The sequence below is a fragment of the Ustilaginoidea virens genome, chromosome 1 (assembly GCF_000687475.1).
Source record: "Ustilaginoidea virens chromosome 1, complete sequence".
Classification (NCBI taxonomy): domain Eukaryota; kingdom Fungi; phylum Ascomycota; class Sordariomycetes; order Hypocreales; family Clavicipitaceae; genus Ustilaginoidea; species Ustilaginoidea virens.
The window spans coordinates 1237462-1259335 of NC_057316.1; positions in this window are offsets into that span (position 1 = coordinate 1237462).

The following is a 21874-nucleotide window of genomic DNA, read 5'->3' on the forward strand; positions in this document are numbered from 1 at the left end:
CCCCCTATAAAGAATAGTTAGAAATCCTTTAATTAATATCTTACCTAAATCGAAGCTAAAAACTAATTTACTACCTTTTATACTAAGGCTTTACTCTACTCCCCTACTAAAATAGATATATATGCTATATAGTTTACCGGCCAACTTTAGAGTATTACTAATATTATAGCCCTAAAGAAGGCACCTAAAGCTCCTAGCGTAAAGCCCTAATAGAACTCCCGCACTAAAATAGCCTAAAATACTATAAAAAAGGCCTACTAAAAATAGGTAGTATATTATACCCCGGAGAATCTTAGTGCTATATAAAAGGCAAGGGCGACCTAGTCCTATATAATATAAAAGGAATAGTATTAATTATAGAGAGAAGCCCTTAATAAAGCTACTATTTAGAATACCAACCTATAGTCCCTAGAGAAATAGGCCTATCTATATAGCGGCCTTTTGCCTAAATTAAAAGAGATCCCCCTATTAAAATGAGGCAGCTTAGACCTAAAAGCTATAATATATAAGGAAAAAGTATAGGTCCTCGCTAAGTAGTTCTTCCCTACCTCTTAAGCTATTTATAATAATATCTTTAACCTAATATTCCCTTAACTTACTATTACTATATTCCCCCCTATCGATTCCTTTTCTTATAAAGAGGTATATATTACATTATGCAATATAGTAGGCTAGAAAGCATTAGGCCCTAATAGGCTCCTAGTAGGATTCCTTAAAGTATATAGCCCCTTACTTATTACCGCTCTTATATATCTCCTAAACGAGATATACTATATTAGGTATTATCCGGCTTTATACCGGGAGGCTAAAATAGTAGTACTATAGAAACTAGGGAAAAAGCTAGAAGAGTACTCTAAAGTAGGAGGCTAAAGGCTAATATCGCTTTTTAACTTAATAGGAAAAGTCTTAAAAGCTATAATCGTATAATAGCTTACTACTGCTTTTAAAGAAGGCAATCTTTTTTTAGACCTTTAAATAGGCAATAGGGCAAACCAGTCAACTAATGCAGCCTTAAGTATATTAGTCGAAATTATATATACGACTTGGCACTATAGTAGGATCGCCTTGCTACTTTAACTAGATATCTTAGCTGTATTTAATACTATTAATTATACCTGCTTTATCTATCTATTGCTAGAGAAAAGGCTCCCGCCTTAGTTAGTAGTATAAGTATATAGCTTTACTGATTTATACTTAATGCAAATCTATTTTAAGGGGCAATTTATAGATAAACTATTAATTACTATTAGGGTCCCTTAAAGGTTTTTTTTTCTTTTTTATCCTTTTCCTTATCTATATTATACCGCTCTATAAGAGACTATAGAAAGTTATATTAATTATTATACTAGGCTTTACCGACGATAATAATATTATAGCCTATAGGAGAGATATAAGGGAGACTAAAATACTACTTAAGAAAGTATAGGCTATCTATAATAATTAATCTAAATAAATAGGATTAAATTTCAACTTTAGTAAAAATAAGCTTATCTACTTTACCTATATATATAAGGCAGACGAGACCTTAGTACAGCTTAAGACCACTATAATATAGCTGAAATAGTATATTAGGTTCTTATGGGTTGAAATCTACTATAAGCTAAAATAGAGGGAATATTATATTAAGATTATAAAAAAACTTAAGCGGTAATAACTCGCACTTATAGCAATAGCGGCTTCTACCTAGGGCTACTAATATTGGGAAATATGCCTTATCTATATATAGGTTATCCGAACCTTTATCGCTTTTAGCGTAAGGGTATAATATACCCCTACTACCCCTAAAGGGGTAGCAAAAGGTATTATAAAATCCCTAGCTATAGAATAATCAGCCTGCCTTTATATAATTACTAAGGCCTTTAAGGCTATACCGCTAGATACCCTTAAGACTAAAGCGGTTATACCTTTAATCGACCTTTATTTTAATTATATTTACTAGCAGTTTCTCAAAAGAATAGCTAAAATAGGTATAACTAATAGGATTAATTACGCATTAGTAGTAATAGTAATAATACTCTAATACTAATAAAAGAAAAGCTACTAAAGACCCTTAGCCTATATACTATTCCCTAATCTTAATTTTAGCTAACTCTTAGCTAAAAAGCAACTAATAAAAAACTAATATAACTAATAGTAGAATAATCGGATAATAGTAAGGGCAAAACGCCCCTAATATAAAACCCTAGCGGCCGAAAAGGCATTAGATTTCTAATCTATAGCGAAAATAACCCGATTATATAAAGGCCTATAAAAGTATAAATCGGTAATATTTACCTAATTCTATATAAAAAAAATCGGCCTTAACTCTTTCCTCTACCTCTAATAAATACCCTTAATATTATTACCTTTCTGCCGCTATAGGGAAAGCCTAGAAAACTTTTATTATATTATCCTCTCCTACCTAAAATACTATAAATAACGGTATATACTCCTTAGACCTAGTCCTAGCCCTAGCTTACTTTACGACCGATATAGTATATTTATCGCACTTAATAAACTATACCTTATATAGACGATCGCCTATTAGATACTTAATATCGACCGATTTAACTAATTTTAGCTTGCTTAATCCCTTTAATATAGTATAGCTAGAAGAGCTACTAAACTCTCCTATATAGCCCCTATATAATATTTATAATAATCCTATAGTAGTAATAAAGAGCCCTAGGAATAAGTAAATCTCTTAAGCCCTATAGGCTAAAACTAATTAATAGTTATTATCTTAATATTAAAGGTATCTTTTTTCCCCTCCCCTTTTTTACTCCTTTTACTATCCTCCCCCCTTTTATCTTTATTATTATTAATTTACTCCCCCTCTAAAGCCCCTTCCCCCTCCTTTTAGGCTAAAAAAACCTATAATAATATAGTAATATCCTTTTAGGCGTAGGCTTATTATTCTAAGGTAAAAACCTTCCTTTCTTTAAGGTCTAATATCTCTTAAGTTACCCTAAGAGCGCTAAAGCCCCTTACTACTGCCGCTGCTACTATTACTGCCTATCTATACCCCTAAAAAGTAGACGCCTATTTAGCCCTCTACTAAAGGGCCTTATAATCATCTACCTAAAGGTAAAAATAGTCAGCTAGTAATCTGCACTATATATAAATCGAAAATATACCTTTATCCCCCCGGTAATAGTCTTTTATGCATCTAAAAGTTTTTATATTAAGACTTAGTTCCTAAGGATCCTCTCTAAGGGTATATATATCTTACCTACTAAGGCGTAAAGATAATAAGCCGCCCTAATCCCTACCTATATTAGCCTCGCTAAAAAGTAGATATAATCCGGCCTATACCTTATTAACTATAGTATTGATACTTAGGGTCCTCTAAGCGTATTAAATATAGCCCGTATAGCTATATATATAGTTCTCCGGGCTACTATATAAGGGTTAGAAGTAGTTTTATAGTATATTAGACCTATACTTACCCCTTTATTTAGTATCGCCAACTGTTTAAGCATTTTTGCTTCTATTATTGCTATTCTTATTTTTATTATTATTATTGTAGCTATTACTATTACTATTATTGCTATTACTGCCGATCTACTAATAGGGTTAGTATTAGCCCTATACCGCGATAAAAGGGTTATTATATATCTTAGAATTGGTGCTATAGAGGAAAAGAAGAAAAAGAAAAAAAGGCATAAAGCTAGGGGGTATTACTAACCTATATACTAATGTAGTACCTAAGGCTAATTGCTCCTATCTTTAAATTTAGCTTACTTTTGCCTATACACTATAGACTAATGCGCCTGAGATACGCTTGGGCCCCTAAAGGCGCGCGCCCGGCAAGAATACTACTAATCCTACCCCTTTAGCCTTACCTTCCCCTTACTTCGCACCTAATAGTATTCCAACTTAAGCCTGATACTCCCGGAACTTATACTCGCACTCTTCTTAAGTAATACCGCTAGATATAGTCCTAAGCGGTTGTATACCCTACTCTCTTATGCACTAGATACCTACCGCCCTTGCTGCGGGGCGATATAAAGTAGAAATTAAAATTATAGGAAGGGTTTTCCTCCCGGCTGCTAGGTTTTTCCTTTCCGAATCATCTCTATAGAAGTACTAGATAGGTTATTTAGCTCTAAATAGCCTCTAGCGTAATTTAATAATAATAATATAGAGACCCCTTAATGCAGATAATATAGTATAAAGAGATACCCTAATAGAGATAAGGACTGCTTTAGTATTATTAGTAATAAAAGAGAGTATTACTTTAATTACTAAGAACCTTACCCGGTATAATCTTAATTTTGCCTTATAGCGAACCGGCAATAGAATATCGTAAGATAGGCCTATAGTATATATATATATTACTCTAGCTAAGTCATCTAAGGGGGGATGGGTCCCCGTCTAGCCTAGTGCTAGTACCTCTATGCCTAATCTATATAGGAAACCCGAGTGCCGGGAAGAAAACCTATATACCGTCCTTAATCGGTAGTATCCCTTTGCATTTAAAAGAGATTTACTATATATTGCGAGGAGATGTCCTATCGCGTAAGACTAGGTCTAGCAGCAGGGCTGGGAAAGTATGGATAGTAGGAATACCTTTATAGGCGCGGTAGTATGCATTAGTAGGCATTAGGTTGGCTCTAGGGTGGGTATGCATTAGATTCGGCGTTATAAAGGACTGGCCCTAGGGCGGCTGCGGATAGGCGTCAATAATATATATTAAATAGACTAAAGAGGAAGGAAAAGGATCTAAATAGGAACCTTCTATCTAATCTATTTATATCCCGATTATAATATATATTGGAGTCCTAATATAGTCCCGTGATTCTATCTATTGCCCTTCTTAGGCTAGACGCAGGCGTAGCCCGAGTCCTAGCCATATTATAGCGCGGGCGTAGCCTAAGCCTATAATATACTCCCCTCCTCCTCTTTAGAATCGGAAGAATAAACCATCTAAAGTCATCCCCTTTATATATGGCCCCCTAATTAAAACCTCTTATAGCCCTTGAAAATAACCTTAATTAGATATATAGGATAATAATCGGGCGCGTAGATATGCCAATATATAACCAATATGAATATAGCGGGGGCTAGAATCGGTATGCTTTAAGCAGATATAATAGAATCTTATTAAAGCCGGTCGTAGTGCTATTAGCTAGAAGGAACTATATTGTAGCTATTATAGAGCAGAAAAATTTTATTATTAGCCGTCGGTTAGGAATCTATTTATACTAAGGCTTCTTCCTTTATCTACTTCTCTTTTATATTTCTTTTTCCCTCTCTTTATCCCTATGCCTACCGTTACTAAGGCTATTATTCCTAGTAGTAAGTCTATAGTATTACTATTATTATAAGAATCGTCCCTACTAATAGAGTTACGCTATCAAAAGTTCTTAGATCGTTTATATCGGGTCTGCATAATAAATCGTGTAATACTAATAGGTATTTAGGTCCCCCCCCCGTTTGCTATTATATTAGATTTATTACTATATCGTCCGGAGGACTAATAGATAGGAATATACCTATCGCTTAAGACCCTCTTATAACCCTATTAGGTCTATCCTAAGTATCTACTAAAGACCCTAAAAATACTAAGCACAGAGGAGGTTTTTAGCTAGAAATACTATTGCAGCTGCTATAGTTTATACCCTCCTTAGGATGGTTATATATTTCCCCTTTTAGCTTTAAGCTTATTATTATTTCCGATAATAATAAAAGTTTAGTAAAGCCCCTATCGCTTAATATAAGGGTCCTATTATCCCTTTTTCGTCCTTCTGCCCCTTCTCGTATAAAAGTCCTATTGTTAATAGGGGTAATACTAATAAAAGCTTTTTCTTTAATAGCTATTACCCCTAAGACCCTATCTAGAGCACTATTAGCTCCCTTTTTATCTATAATTATACCCTAGATACCTTTATATACTAAGAAAACGCCGCTTTTGCCTACTATTAAATCGTTATATCGGCGGTTATAAAAGAAGTATACTATAAGAGAGTTCTTTATCTAAAGGGATTCTAAGGGATTAAATACTAATAATATCGAGGAGGTAGAGTATACCTATATCGCTTATATATAGTATATTATGGATACTGGAGAATATATTATCTATATATAGTCCAGTCGCTCTTAGGCTTATATTTAATACCATTAGAAATATAAAATATGCATCTAGTGCGAGTATATAATATCGATAAATCCCTAACTGCAGTAGGTAATAAAGCGTATCGTCTATATGGTATAAAAGAAATAAAGCATTAAGGAGGCCGCTTATCCGAAGGTAGGAGATATCTTAAGCCGAAAGGCTTGTTTTTGCCTTAAATTTAATACGCTACATCATTAATAAGATAAATTATAGACTATAGCGCAAAAGTATACTATAATGGCCCTTTCTATATACGCCCCGGCTGCTAATATTAGTAGGTCGACTCCCGCTATACCTATAACTACTATTATTCCTTTTGCTTTAACTATTAGGTCCCGATATGCTAGTAGCAACTCTATAGCGCCTATTATATAATTGCTTATAAAGTAATAATAAGATATATAGATTATAGTAGAGGCGATAACTAGCTTTATATATTAGGTCACCCCTGCTATACCTATGCCTTATGCTCTGCCTACTTCCCCTTAATTAGCATCCCCCCTATATACCGATATAGCCTTACCTTAGGCCCTTATAGTAACGACCGTACTATAAGCTAAGGCCGGTTTTATTACTACCGGCCTAGTATTATAAGTATATCCCCCCGGACTTATTATGCCTTATTATAGGTATCTAAGCCATACTATACCGAGTTAGTATCCGCTAATTATACCGCTAATGCTGCCGCTACCTTTCCTGCCCTACTATCCTATAGTCCCCCCCCTTCCCCTATATGCCCTCCTACTAAATCCTATAGGGTAAAGGAATACTAATAAAGATAAGGGTAGTAAAAGCAGTAAGAATTAAGAAATATAGAAATAGGGCTAGAATTACTAAGAAATAAAAGATAAACGCTAAAACTTACTAAATTACTTTACTAGAAAAGAAAAGGATTAGTTTTTTTTTTATATTATTAGACAATATTAAGGTTATAGGTCTAAAATCTTATCTTAAGGCTATATAGGTCTATTATATATCTAAATATCCCCCTATTTAGCCTTAAATGCCTTTTATACTATTATTTCTAAGAAGTTCTCTAGGGGTTCTTATATAGATAAATCGTATCCTTTCTATTTAATAAGCATATTATAGTTCCGCCCCTAACTTTAAGTATTCCTTATAGCTAAAATCTCTTCTATTTTATATTCCTTATATAGCCGATTAGAGTCCTAAAGTAATATAAGTAAGGGACTAGATTATATATTAATTACCTCCTAATTTAGTAATAGGTTAAAAGCCGCTTATTTAATTAGATTAATATAGAAAATTAAGTAAATACCCTATAGAATATTAAGTTGAATATTAAGCGGAAATAATATAGCTATAATTATATACTTTGCTGAGATTTAATCGAGCTTCTTATAAGGCCGGTTTATCTTAATATTACATAAAGTAAGCTATATCCGATCCCTAATTTAAAAATATTCCGCTAAATAATACGAACGGTTAATTGCGTCCTACTGCTGCTATTATATAAAGGCGATAGCGGCCTAGGCTATTTTTTATCCCTTATAGAGGGTAGCTAAGAATAAGGCGGCCCGCCCTTTTAAGGTTATTAAACTCAATATTATATCTAAAGGCGATATAACTATTAGAATATTAAATCTATTAAGGAGCCGATTAGGACTAAAACTAGTTGCTAATAATATCTATTTATTTAACGCTAGTTGGCACGCCGTAAGGTATTTTAGCTAATTATATTAATTAAAAGAGACTATAATACGTAAGATAGTCTAGACTTTTTAATTTATCTATTTTATACCGCTATTAGTCTAAAGGTAATATATAGTCGAAAAGAGTTATTTGGTCCTAATTAAATTATAAAGTATAGTCTAAAATTATCCTACCTAATTAGACCCTTAATTGCTAATAATTTCTTTAAAGAATTTATAAAAATGCTATTAGTACTATTAGAATTATTCTATATAGTCTTCTGCTTTTATAGAGTATATTGTCTTAAGCTAGATATACTTTAATAGGCGATTAGTAATAACTATAAGGAATTATAGGTCGGATGTATTATATATAGGAAGATCTATTATAAAGTCGATAGAAATCTATAATTAAAATCGGTCTAGGATAGATAATAGCTATAATAAGCTTTAGCGCAATTATTAGCTTTTGTTGCAAAATGGTGACTCAGAACACTGTTGGAAAGTATACTAAGTACCGACAGTAGCGTACAAGGCGTTGAAGAATAAAACAAAGAGCTGGTTAAAGATTTAAAGCGCATAAGAGGTTGACCAGAGCAAAGATGTCAGGGAAATCTAATTCTAATTATTGGTGACTATTCTAGCTAGAAAGAGGGAATTTTGGGCATATTTCTACCATCTTGAAGAAGTGGTTGAAAATAATGAAAAACCGCAAAAATAGCGAAAAACCCGACGAAAAGTCGGTCTGCCCAACCGTGCCCAGTCTGTGCCTAATATCCTACCCAGTGCCTACCTAATGCCTACCCAACCAAGCCCAGTGGCTTGTAGCGGTATGCCGGATGCCCTATAACAGCCTGCCGTACGGGCCGGAAGCCCTATATCGGTCTGCCGTAAATAACCGGTGTAGCGGGTGACTGTATGTAGAAGGCCGAAAGTGCTGGTTTGCCTATTTGGTAATCCCGTAGAAATGCGCCGCCTGTTGTGGGCCCTATGGCCCGCTGTGACCGGCCGCTGTGGCCGGCTGTGGGGCGCTGTGCCGGTGCCGTGACCGGCGCTGTGGCCCACTGTAATCGGCGTTGTGGGGCGCTGTGCCCCACCATAGCGCCTGGTATAGCCACCGCGATATCTTAACGTAGAGACGTCGTACGGTAGCGAGACCAGTACCAAAATACAGCTAAAAAGGCGCTGATTTCAACACCCCCTCTGATTAGCAATATGGCTAATCCTAGCGTTAGAATAAAAGAAAGAAACCCTGTAAAAAATCAGAAAAAAAGATGATGATGCTATAGGGATTGCAGCCCTAATAGCTGCCGAAATATAGGGAATTTCGGGCTTGGAAGTGGTTTGGTGAGTCCATCCGTAGGCATATCTATCGTGGGTAAATAAGATATTTTTACTAAGCCACCGTAGGCCTTTTTACGTATATACTGGAATTTAAGCAAGGTGTGCTTAGTGTAGGCATGCTGATTTGGGTCATTTGCATTTGAAATAGACCCTTGGTTATCGCAATATAGTGGTATCGGGCGTTGAATATTGACCTGGATTTCTTTAAATAAATTAGATATCTATTCCACTTCGCAAAGCGCCTTAAGTATTGCATTAGACTTGGCTTTAAGCGTTAATAAAACCACAGTCGAAGACCGTTTTAACCTCTAGCTAATAGGCCTACTATTTAAGGTAGTAAGATAACCACCAGTAGACTTAGAAGTCAGCCGGCATCTAGCAAAATCGCTATTAGAAAATGCAGCTAATACTACGGTAGCTTTAGCGGCTTGGTAATAAATAGCTATATTTGCCGTACCAGCTAAGTAGCGAAAAGCGCCCTTAGCAGCATTAAGCTGTGTAGTAGAAGCCTATTGCATATATCGTAATAGGTATTACGTTGGAAAGGCAAGGTTAGGTCTTAATATCATTATTAACTATATCGATATCCCTACTAGCTGCTGGAATAAGTATTGATTACTAGCATCTAGCGGCATATCGTCAGCCTTAGTAAGTATACCGGGCTATAGCGGGATTAGATGCGGTCGTGCGTCCTTAAGGTTGAACTTCTTAAGGACTTCCGCAATAAATTGCAATTGGTGCAGCTATAATAGGCCCTTTTCTCTATCCCTAATAATCTACACTCCTAGAAAGAAGGAGGCAGGTCCTCGGTCTTCTATAGTATAAACCTTATGGAATTTGGCCTTAAGCTGGTTAATATAGCTAAGGTCCGGACCGATAATTAAGTAGTTATCCACATAGGTTATAATAAAGGTATGCGTTCCTTTATTATAGAAGACGGCAGTATTAGAAAGTAATGGCTTAAAACCCTCTTATACTAGAAGGTCTTTTAATTGTAACTGCCACTCGCGAGGGCCTTATTTAAGCCTATATAAGGCTTTCTTTAATAGTATAACCTGTAATGCAGAGGGGTTATATCCAACCTTAGTAAGCAAGGCTAGAAGTCGTTGACGCTATAGGTCAGACCATAAGGCTGGATTAGGTAAGAATAGGCTTTCTGCAAATTCTAGAAAACTAGCTGGAATCTCTATATAAATCGTCTCCAGCAGTTTACTATTTAGAAAGGCACTAATAAAGTCGATTTACTCTATTTCCTAGTTATTTGCAGCAGTAAAAGCAAAGATAATCCTCTATATTAGTAGGATCGAAGTAGAGGTATAGGTCTCCGTAAAGTCTTGCCTAGATACCTATATAAAGCCTTTAACAATTAATCGTGCCTTATATTTAACCGGGTTATTATTCGCATCTTCCTTTATACGAAAAACAGGCCGGTTGCGTAATATCTTCCTACTAATAGGAACACTAGCCTTTAGTATAAATTGGAAGATATTTAAGTTGATTAATTACTCGAATTCCGAAAATAAGGCCTTAACCCAGCTATCTTTATATGGGTTATATAAGACTTCCTTCCAGCTATTAGGCATACCTTCTGGGGCCCGTTTTACAGCCTTAATCTTAGCTGCATAGTATATATTGTATATTTGCTGGTAGAAAGCATAGGAAGGGGGGAAATCTTATATAGAAGCCTCTGGGGGGCTGCCTAGGTATCCGAAAATTCTATTGTTTTTCGGCTGGGTAGGTGGGAACCCAAAAATGCTATTATTTTCCGGCTGAGTGGGTAGGAAAGCACCCTATTAGTTAGTCTATAGGTCAGACTATTAGTCAGACTATTGGTCGTTAGTCTATAGGTCTAAAAGTAACCTATAGTATCTATAACCTAGGATACCTTGTACGTCTTGTATCTATGGCTGTATTTTTCCTCGAATTCTACCCCTAGTAGCCTTAATCTAGTATAGCTAAATAGGCACCTTTTTTGATATTTGAAATATTTTCTCCTACGGTCTCTTATTTGAGGCGATATTTGGACTTTCGAATTTTAGATATTCTAGTATAGGTAGCGTTTTACTATGGCGAAATGCTGTATTTACTAGGAAGCCGGGCGAAAAGGCAGAATCTATTATATCGGAAAGTCGCAGAAAATCAGTGTGTGTAGGGCTTTAAGATTCGGACCATTAAAAATTTACTATATAGGGCGAGTCAGAATTTTTATATATGCGGGGTATGCCTACTTTTGTGATGGATTCGGAAAATCTTAGTGGTTGAGATTCCTAGTGACGAGAGCTTTCTATATTTTTTAGTATTTGCAGCCTTTTTGTATAGGAAAAGGCTGCATTTTCCTTAGCCGGTGAAAAAGGACCGTCTTGCCTAAGCTGAAAAGCTGAGTTAGGCTGAAGCGATTTAGAATCGAAAGATGGCGAATTGCTAGGAAATATTGCAGAGTGCTATAGCGGGCTAATTGGTGGTAGGCCTATTGGTTGTGGTAGGCCCATTGGTTGTAGTAGGCCCACTGGTTGTAGTGGATCTATATGCTGTATTAGGCCTATTTGTGGGCCTGTAGGCTGTGTTGGATCTGTGGCCTATGGTAGGCCTATGCCTTTGATTAGGCCTATACCGTCGGTCTTAGACGAAATAGGCATATTTAGGCGAGGCGACTTCCAGATAGGCTCTTCTAAGGTAATTTAGTTAGCGTTTACCCCCTCTAAAATGGAAGACGGTAAGAAGTCGAATTTGCCCTCTAGGCTACTTGAAATAGGGCCTATTCCTTTATTTTAGTAGGTAAAGGTAATGAAAGAGGTCTTAGTGACGACCCAGTGATGTGGGATATAGATGAGGTAGGTGCTGTTACCTAGCGTAGCTAGTAACCTACCTGACTCGGTCCGGGGGGCCAGCTTATGGCTAATAACCCGTTTTTCTAGAGGGATTAGCACCTCTATAGCCGTACTAATAGCCCTAAAGCTAGTAAGGTCGGGTAGGTAGTAGTACGTAATTTCCGGAAAGTCTTTCTTTAATTCTTCGAAAGGTGATAAGGAATAGTTTATAACTACTATTAGATTTACTAAGGTAGTAATACTAAGAATTACTGTAGACTAAAGGTAAGAAGGTAACTGAGACTAAAGTATAGTAGCTCTAAGTCGGTTAATGATAACCCATATAGAGCGTTTTGCTAACCTATTTTGCTTGTGAATATAAGGGGAAGAGGTTAAAAAATCTATGCCCTTAAGAGCTAGCTAGGCTGTAATAATATCGTTGATTTCCTTGCTACTATTATAGTGGAATTTAATAGCTGATTTGCCGTAGCGATTCCTAAGACCTTGGAAGAACCCTTATAATACTGGGAATACCGTAGGTCCTTCCTTATTGGGTAGTAAGTATACCTAACGGAAGTATGATTTCCGGTCTACTAAGATGAGGCAAATGGGGCGTTTATTATATAGTAGAGGGTTGATTTAGAAGATATCACTCTCTATAATATCTAAATAATATATAGGATCTAGTATAGCTCCTGATGTAAAACGCTGAACTGACTTTGCCCTTTTATAGGCGATGCAGTTGAAATTAGAATCCTTTACCTTACTAAGATCAGGTAACCCTATGGTTGATGCATAGGTTTTCTTTAAAAGTTGGATTCCGATATGCCTAAGCCGGATATGCTAAAGTCCGGCTAGTAATAGCAGCTTTTGATACTTAATATCAGCTGCTGATACTAGGGCTAGGTTAAGGGCGACCGGGGCCCTCTATAGTGGTTGGGCTATATTGGGAATAGTAGCCTCTTTTAGTACCACCGAAAAACCAGGACTAGCTGGTGGGGTAGCTTGCGAATTAGCTAGTAGATTAGCTTAAGAATTAGCTAGTAGATAGTCCGAGTCAGCTAGTAGGATAGGTAAATCCTTTAGTAGGGGATATTCCTCGTATTCTTCTAGGTTAGCTAAGGCAGGTATTTCGACCGAGATATTATATAAAGCTGGGTGATTTTAGCTGGTATAATATAAAAATGGTGAATCTACCCCTTTTTATTATAAAAAGAAGCTATATCTCTTAAAGTTAAGAAGCCTAATGCACTTATTGTTGCTATTAATAAGGCTTTGGCCCTAAATACTGCTATAATTTAGATAGTGTTTAATACTGCTAAAGATGTTAATATTAAAAGCTGGTATAAAGAGGGCGTTAGTAAGCTCTAAGGTGCCCTACTAAGGTAGGTTGGTGCCCTATAGCACGGTAAAACGCGCTGTGCCCCACCTACTGGGCTTAATTAGGCTACCACCTATGCTGATGATTGGTCTATTTCCGGTATAGTGTTGGAAGTAGGTGAAATACTTTTTATCGTTGATAATATGCACCGTAGAATTAGTATTGTAGAGTAAAAAATCTATTAGCGTTTTCCCACCGGATTGTGCACTATAGCTGGTAGCTAGAAATTGCATATATTTACAGTCCTAGAAGGAAGAATAGGCTATCTTACTAGGTATAAGACTTAGAGTATTATAATTCCCTAGTATGAAGGAATTAATAGTCTTTTCCTTTTCGTCGGTCTTTTATAGGGTATTTGCTTTATTAGCTGAATCTTTCTTTTCTTTATTTTTCTTTTTATTTTTATTTTCCGGCTTGCCTTATATGGCTAAAGAAGACCTTTATTGTTGGGTAGAAGAAGACCCCTGTTTGTTCTTATTGGCGTTAGTGGTAGTATTTTTACTACCTTTGCTAGTGTTATTACTAGCCGACTTCCTACTGTTGTTAGTAGTGGCACCCTTAACCTTTGCGAGGTGGGTGGTAGCCCTTACTACTAATAACCCTTTAATGCGTTATTCTTCTAGTAAATCAACCATATAAAATTACAGGTTAATATTTGATGTATTTCCCTAAGTATAGGCGATTCTTATTATTGTGCGGTGCCGTTCTGCCTACTAAAAAAAGACCCTTTCTATAGTATATAAATATTAGCTGATTTAGTCGAAAGGTTGTATATAGGAGCCTAAAATTTACAGCCTAGATAGGTAGCTATTAAAGGAGGCATTAAAAGATTCTAAGGTACCCTTATAGCCTATAAAATTTAGTTGATGGAAGGCAGGGTATAGGTGGGTCCGCTATACGTCTAATAAGTAAGAATACTATTTGGTGAGTAACATAAAGGCTGACTCTGGGTTAGTGCACCAGTTGATAGCGGCAGCTGGTCTTTTTGTGTAATTATTCTTAATAAGTAATAGTAAAAGTGCTTGCTCTAAATCGTTGAAACTGCTGGCAATAGAAGGATTTTCAATAAATTTAGCGATATTAAGTGCCCTAAGTTGAATTATAAGGGCCTGTTTCTATTGGTTAAAGTTAGATGCCCCCCTTAGCTTTTAGGATTCCTAGAATCCGTTGGCTATTTTAGCTAATTCCTTAATAGCTATAGCGCTAACTTAGCTGCTAATACTGGATAGAACCGGCAGGGGTTACTAGGCTTTAGGTAGTAATGGTGGGTTATTTCCTTTACCCACAGGGGTTTAGAAGGTATCCACATCCATTATATCCTGGGATGGTGGGCTAGTAGTAGGCTTAATTAGTCTGTCTATTAAAGTGCCTACCTTATCAGCTAAAAAATCGATTTTAGAATTAATTCGATTAAATTTATAGTTGAATTCTTTTCTTATTTCCTATTGGTCTTCCCTGAGCTAGGCAATTTCCTGGTTATTATTAGATTCTTCTACCTCTGCCGTATAGCTTGGGTTATCGGCAGTAGGAACGTTCTGACTGGCCATTATAGGAAGAGAAAAGGTGCCGGAAAGTCTTAAAAATGCGAAGAAAATCAAAACTAAAAATCTAGATAAAACTAGAAGAAAGCTGCGTTAAGGAATAACCTTAGAAAATCCTTAGAAAATCCTATTGAAAAGGATGTATTGCAGCTTAGTGTAGTAGCTAGGTTCCTAAATCTAGGATGATCAGTCCCTTACTGCAGATTAGTAATATCGTTAGTTAGATTTCTAGAAGGGTAGCTACTAAATGCGTTAAAATCCTAAGTTAGTATAAAAAAGTCTTAAGCTGGAAGCCTTAAGACACCGGGCTTATAACCTATTGCAAAATGGTGACTTAGAACACTATTGGAAAGTATACTAAGTACCGATAGTGGCGTATAAGGCGTTATAGAATAAAATAAAGAGCTGGTTAAAGATTTAAAGCGCATAAGAGGTTGACTAGAGTAAAGATGTTAGGGAAATCTGATTCTAATTATTGGTGACTATTCTAGCTAGAAAGAGGGAATTTTGGGCATATTTCTACCATCTTAAAGAAGTGGTTAAAAATAATGAAAAACCGCAAAAATAGCGAAAAACCCGACGAAAAGTCGGTCTGCCCAACCGTGCCCAGTCTGTGCCCAATATCCTACCTAGTGCCTACCCAATGCCTACCCAACCAAGCCCAGTGGCTTATAGCGGTGTGCCGGATGCCCTATAACAGCCTGCCGTACGGGCCGGAAGCCCTATATCGGTCTGCCGTAAATGACCGGTGTAGCGGGTGACTGTATGTAGAAGGCCGAAAGTGCTGGTTTGCCCATTTGGTAATCCCGTAGAAATGCGCCGCCTGTTGTGGGCCCTGTGGCCCGCTGTGACCGGCCGCTGTGGCCGGCTGTGGGGCGCTGTGCCGGTGCCGTGACCGGCGCTGTGGCCCACTGTAATCGGCGTTGTGGGGCGCTGTGCCCCACTATAGCGCCTGGTATAGCCACCGCGATATCTCAACGTAGAGACGTCGTACGGTAGCGAGACCAGTACCAAAATACAGCTAAAAAGGCGCTGATTTCAACAGCTTTTATATGCCCTACGGCATTAGTAATTCTAGATATATTTTACTATTGCTAAAAATATATTATCGAAGTAATAGTTGCGATATAATAACTGAAATATAGTATTCTTCTCTAGATAGCCTATAATAGGTAATTTATAGTAGCGCTATAAAACTATAGTAGTTAGGGGTTTAAAAGAAGGGAGCTATATCTACCCCTGGTAGAGAAGCGCGCTATATGCATCTAAGATATAATTTATAATCTATTATTTTATTAAAGCCTCAGTCGGGAAATATCTCTTGCCTATCGCTATTATTACCTAATATGCCTTATATATTTTATCCTCGGTAATAGCCTGATCCTAAAGTGCCTAAAGGTAGGAGTCGGCGAAAATGCATAAGCTATTAGGTAAGCTTAATCCTAAAGGTATAGCTATAGGAACCGGTTTAGTAGTTGAGTCTAAGTAGAGTATTAAAATTAATAGTAGTTTTAAAATTTAACTAATCTTTAGTATTATACTATTAGCTTTTTATTCCTATCGAAATAAAGCATTAGGGCGTTAAGCCTATAACCCTAGCTTATACTAAAGATAGAAATTAAAGAGTGCTAGTATTTTAGCCTATTTAGCCTACTATTCTAATATCTTATAGGGTCGAGCAAAATACTTTAAATTCTTATAGTTTATAAGAATAGTAAATAGGGAGGCTATTAATTAGAGTTTAGCTAACTATACCTTAAGATAAGAAATAATAATAAGAAGCTCCTTATTATAAATTATATAATTTCATTCGGTATCTATAAGGTATATAGAATAGTATATAATAGGGTAAAAGACTCTATCTTCCCTAATTTAAGAAAAATAGCTACTAAAAGCAATACTAAAGTTATCTGCTTTAAAAATCATCTCTTTATTAGGGTCCTATTAAGCAAGAACTAAATATAAGATAAAGTAATATTTAAATGCTTAGAATACCTCCTCTTCTTTATCTAATTATTAAAAAAAAAACCCCTTTTTTTATTAACTTAATTAGGGGTTTAGTAAATTAGGAGAAATTAAGGATAAAATCGCAGTAAAAATTTACGAAGCTAAAAAAGCTTTAGACCCCCTTTAGTTTTATAGGGGCTTTTTAGTTCTAGATAGCCTTAATTTTTTTGGGGTTTAAATAGATCTCTTTTCCTACCGTTATAATATAACCTAGATATTAAACCTCTATTATAGTAAAATCATACTTCTCTAAGTCTAGGTTAAAATTAGCATCTTAAAGTCGTTAAAGTATATCCTTAATGTATCCTATATAATCCTCTTTCGATCCTAAGGTATAAATAAGGATATTATTAAGATATATAATTGTAAAATCCCTAAGTGTATTTCCTAAGGCCCTATTAATATATTGTTAGAATACTATAGAGGCTTTAGTAAAGCTAAAAGGTATAATAAGCTATTTAAAGAGGCCAAATCACATATAGAATATAGTAAGGTGTTTATCGCCTTTTGTAATATAGATTTTATAGAATGCTATATATATATCGACTTTAGTAAACTACTTCGCTTAGGATAAAAATTATAGGGTCTCTTTAATTAGCGGGAGGGGGTATTAGTTTTAGGCTATAACCTTATTTAGGGCTTAGTAATCTATATAAAAATGCTACCTTTTATTCCCCTTTTTAGCTAAAAAGATTAGAACTACTATTAATAAAGAGCTTGCCTAAATTTATCCTTTATCTATAAGGTTAGTTACCTATCTTTAAACCTTAAGTAGCTAGTCTTATAGTATATTATATAATAGGCCCTAAGGTAGGTCTAATATACTTTTATCTGGGGCCTTTTTAAGCTAAATATAATAGTCTAATATACTTTAGTATGGAGGAAGGCTAGAGGCCTTTTCTTTATTAAATAGGTCGCTAAATTCCTATAACTCTATGGGTAATACTTACAGCTTCTATAGAGATAGTATAGGGTCCTAATATAGCGGAAGTATAATATAGAGGATATATATTATCTCTTATAGGCTTATAGTAATAAAAGAGGTCGATTAGTCTTTAGAATGCTTCGCCTACTAAAATATATTATAGAAGACTAAACTAAGAATATTAACTATAGTAGGGCTAAACTATTATACTACTAATTCCTAAACGATAAGATTACCTACCGCTTCGATCTATATCTAATATTATTTTATTTATAATGTAATATTATAGTATTCTATCTAAAGGAGACCTAAGATAATATTATAAGTAAGGCCTAAGATTATATAAAGTATAACCGTAGAAGGCTAGCTATTAATATTAATATTTATGCGAACGATATATATAATAAAGGAAGTCGCTTCTTTATATTCCCCTAAATGGCTCTAAATCTCTATTACTATCCCGATTTTCCTATATTATAATAGGCAGATAGGTAAAGAGCCCGGCAAAAAAGTTTTCGCGATTTCGCCCGCACCTCGGTACCGGCGCGAATATACCCTTAAAACAGTCAAAAAGTTGCTAGATTAATTCCTCACCTCGTCTTACCCTATCCGCCAATAGCGCATTAGCACCGATAGGAAGGCGCGGTCGAGGCGGCAGAAATTATAGATTTAGATAGAGGAAATAGGGGTAGACTCGAGTCGAGCTACTATAACCACTATATTATTATTGCTAACGATAACTACAGACGAATTAGCGGTAATACCGCATAAACTAATATAGGAACCCGAGAAGAAACCGAATTGCTTAAATAGTATTACTAAAAGATCGCAGATTACATCCTAGCAGCTATATTAGGAAATATATAGAATACTATTACTAGCCTGGTCGATAGTATTAAATATATTAACCGAATTAATCCTACCCTGAATTCGAACTCGAACCTTATTATAACTAATAATCTAGAAAAAGTAGTAGAAAATACTATAAATAAAGCTTTTGCCTTAAAGACTCCCTCTAGAACGATTTAGGCTAGTATCGCTGCTAAAGGCATACTAATAACTATACTACCTAGACTAACTACCCTACCTATACTGCTAAGAATCCACCGCGAAATAATAATTAAAGGAGATAGTATTACTAAAAACCTACGATAGAGAACCCCTATTAAGATTATTAAAGCGGTAAATACTACTACCGGAGGTATTAATGCTATTACAGCCCGCTGACTCTATAGTAGAGATATAGTTATTACCTTTATAGAAGCTATATCCCGTTTTATTATAGAAACTATATTATTATTATTAAATTACGCTAGAGGCTATTTAGAGCTAAATAACCTATCTAGTACTTCTATAAAGATAATTCAAAAAGGAAAAACCTAATAGCCAGGAGGAAAACACTTCCTACTTTCTTAAATTCTACTTTTTATCGCCCTATAGCGGGGGCGGCGGGTATCTAATACATAAGAGGGTAAGGTGCGCAACAGCTTAAGACTATATCTAGCGGTATTATATAGGAAGAGTGCGAGTAAGAAGTCCTAGAATATTAGGTCTAGGTCGGTAGTCTTATTAGGTAAAAAGTGAGGGGAGGATAAAGCCAAAGGGGTAGGGCTAATAGCGCGCTTGCAATAGGCATATTCTCGCCAGGCGTGCATCTATAGTAGCCCAGGCGCTTCTTAATATATATTAATTTTTTAGTCGGAAGAGAAAGTAAGCTAACTCTAAGGGTTAAAGCAGGCGGCCTTAGGCACTACGTTAGTATATAGGTCGGTAATACCCCCCGATTTAGTGCCTTTTCTTCTTTTCTTCTTTTCTTTTATAGCGCTAATTTTAAAGTATATAATAACCCCTCTATTGCGGTATAGGGCTAATGCTAACCCTATTAGTAGTACGGTAGTAGCAGTAATAATAATAGCAACTATACTAATAATAATAATAATAAGAATAATAATAGCGAAAATGCCTAAACGGTTGGCTATACTAGATAAAGGGGTAAGTATAGGTCTTACGCGTAATAGAACTATAGCTAACCCTTATATAGTAGCCTAGAAAACTATATATATAGCCTTACGGACTATATCTAATATACTTAAAGGATCCTAAATATTGATACCGCAGCTAATAAGGTAAGGACCGGGTTATACCTGCTCTCTAGCGAGGCTAATATAAGTAGGGATTAATATAGCCTATTATCCCTATGCCTTAGCGGGTAAGATATATATACCCCTAGAAAGGACCCCTAAGAACTAGATTTTAATATAAAAACTCTTAAATGTATAAGAGATAATTACTAGGGGGGTAGACATATATTTTCGATTTATATATAGCGTAGGTTTTTAGCTAATTATTTTTACCTTTAGGTAGATAACTATAAGGCCCTCTAGTAGAGGGCTAAATAGGCGTCTGCCTCTTAGGGGCGTAATTAGGCGGTAGTAATAATAGCGGCGGCAGTAGTAGGGGGCCTTAGTATTCCTAAGGTAACCTAAGAGATATTAGACTTTAAAAAAAAGAAGGTTTTTGCCTTAGAACGATAGGCCTATATCTAAAAAGATATCGCTATATTATTATAGGTTTTCCTAGCTTAAGAGGGGGGGGGGGCTTTAGAAAAGAAATAGACTAAAGATAAAAGGAGGGAGAGCAATAAGGGGAGTAAAAGGGGGGGAAAAGGGGAGAATACCCCTATTACTAATATAATAACTATTAACTAGTTTCAGCCTATAAGGCCTAAGAGATTTATTTATTCTTAGTGCTCTTTATTCCTACTATAGGATTACTATAAATATTATGCAGGGGCTATATAAGGATATTTAGTAGCGCCTTTAGCTATATTATATTAAAAGGATTGGACAAATTAGAATTAATTAAATCGGTTAATACTAAATATCTAGCAAACGATCGTCTATATAAGGTATAGTTTATTAAGTATAATAAATATACTAAATTAGTTATAAAGTAGGCTAAGGCTAGGATTAAACCTAAAGAGTATATACCTTTATTTATAGTACTTTAGGCAGGAGAGGATAATATAGTAAAGGTCTTTTAGGCCTTCTCTATAGTAGTAGAGAGGTAATAGCATTAAGGGAATTTATTAAAGGTCGAAGAAAAAATTAAAGCCGATTTTTTCTATCTAAAGTTAAATAAGTATTACTAATTTATACTTTTATAGGCCTTTATATAATTAAGTTATTTTTGCTATAGAATAGAAGTCTAATACCCTTTTAGCCGCTAGGGTCTTATACTAAAGGTATCTTACCTTTACTACTATCTAATTATTTTACTATTAATTATATTAGTCTTTTATTAGTTTTTCTTCGGCCGGGAGCTAATAGGGGTTAAGGTTAAAAAATAAGATATAGGCTAGGGGTCTATAGTTACCCTTTCTTTATTAGCATTAAAGTATTACTACTACTACTACTAATATGCAATTAATCCTATTAATTATATTTATTTTAGCTATTCTTTTAAGGAACTGCTAATAGATATAATTAAAATAGAGGTCGATTAGGGGTATAACTACTTTAATTTCGAGGGTATTTAATAGTATAGCCTTAAAGGCCTTAGTAATTATATAGAGGTAGGCTAACTATTCTATAGCTAGGGATTTTATAATGCTTTTTAATACCCCTTTAGGGGCGGTAGGGGTATATTATACCCTTATACTAAAAGCGATAAAGGTTTAGATAACCTATATATAGATAAGGCATACTTCCTAATATTAATAATCCTAAGTAGAGACTACTATTACTATAAGCGCGAATCGCTACTACTTAAGTTTCTTTACAATCTTAATATAGTATTCCCTTTATTTTAGCTTATAATAGATTTTAACCCTTAAAAATCTAATATACTATTTCAGCTATATTATAGTAGTCCTAAGCCATATTAGGGTCTTATCTGCTTTATATATATAAGTAAAGTAGATAAGCTCGCTCTTATTAGGGTTAAAATTTAGTCTTATTTATTTAGACTAATTATTATTATTATTATTAAATTACGCTAGAGGCTATTTAGGGCTAAATAACCTATCTAGTACTTCTATAGAGATAATTCGGAAAGGAAAAACCTAATAGCCGGGAGGAAAACCCTTCCTATATTCTTGATTACTACTTTTTGTCGCCCT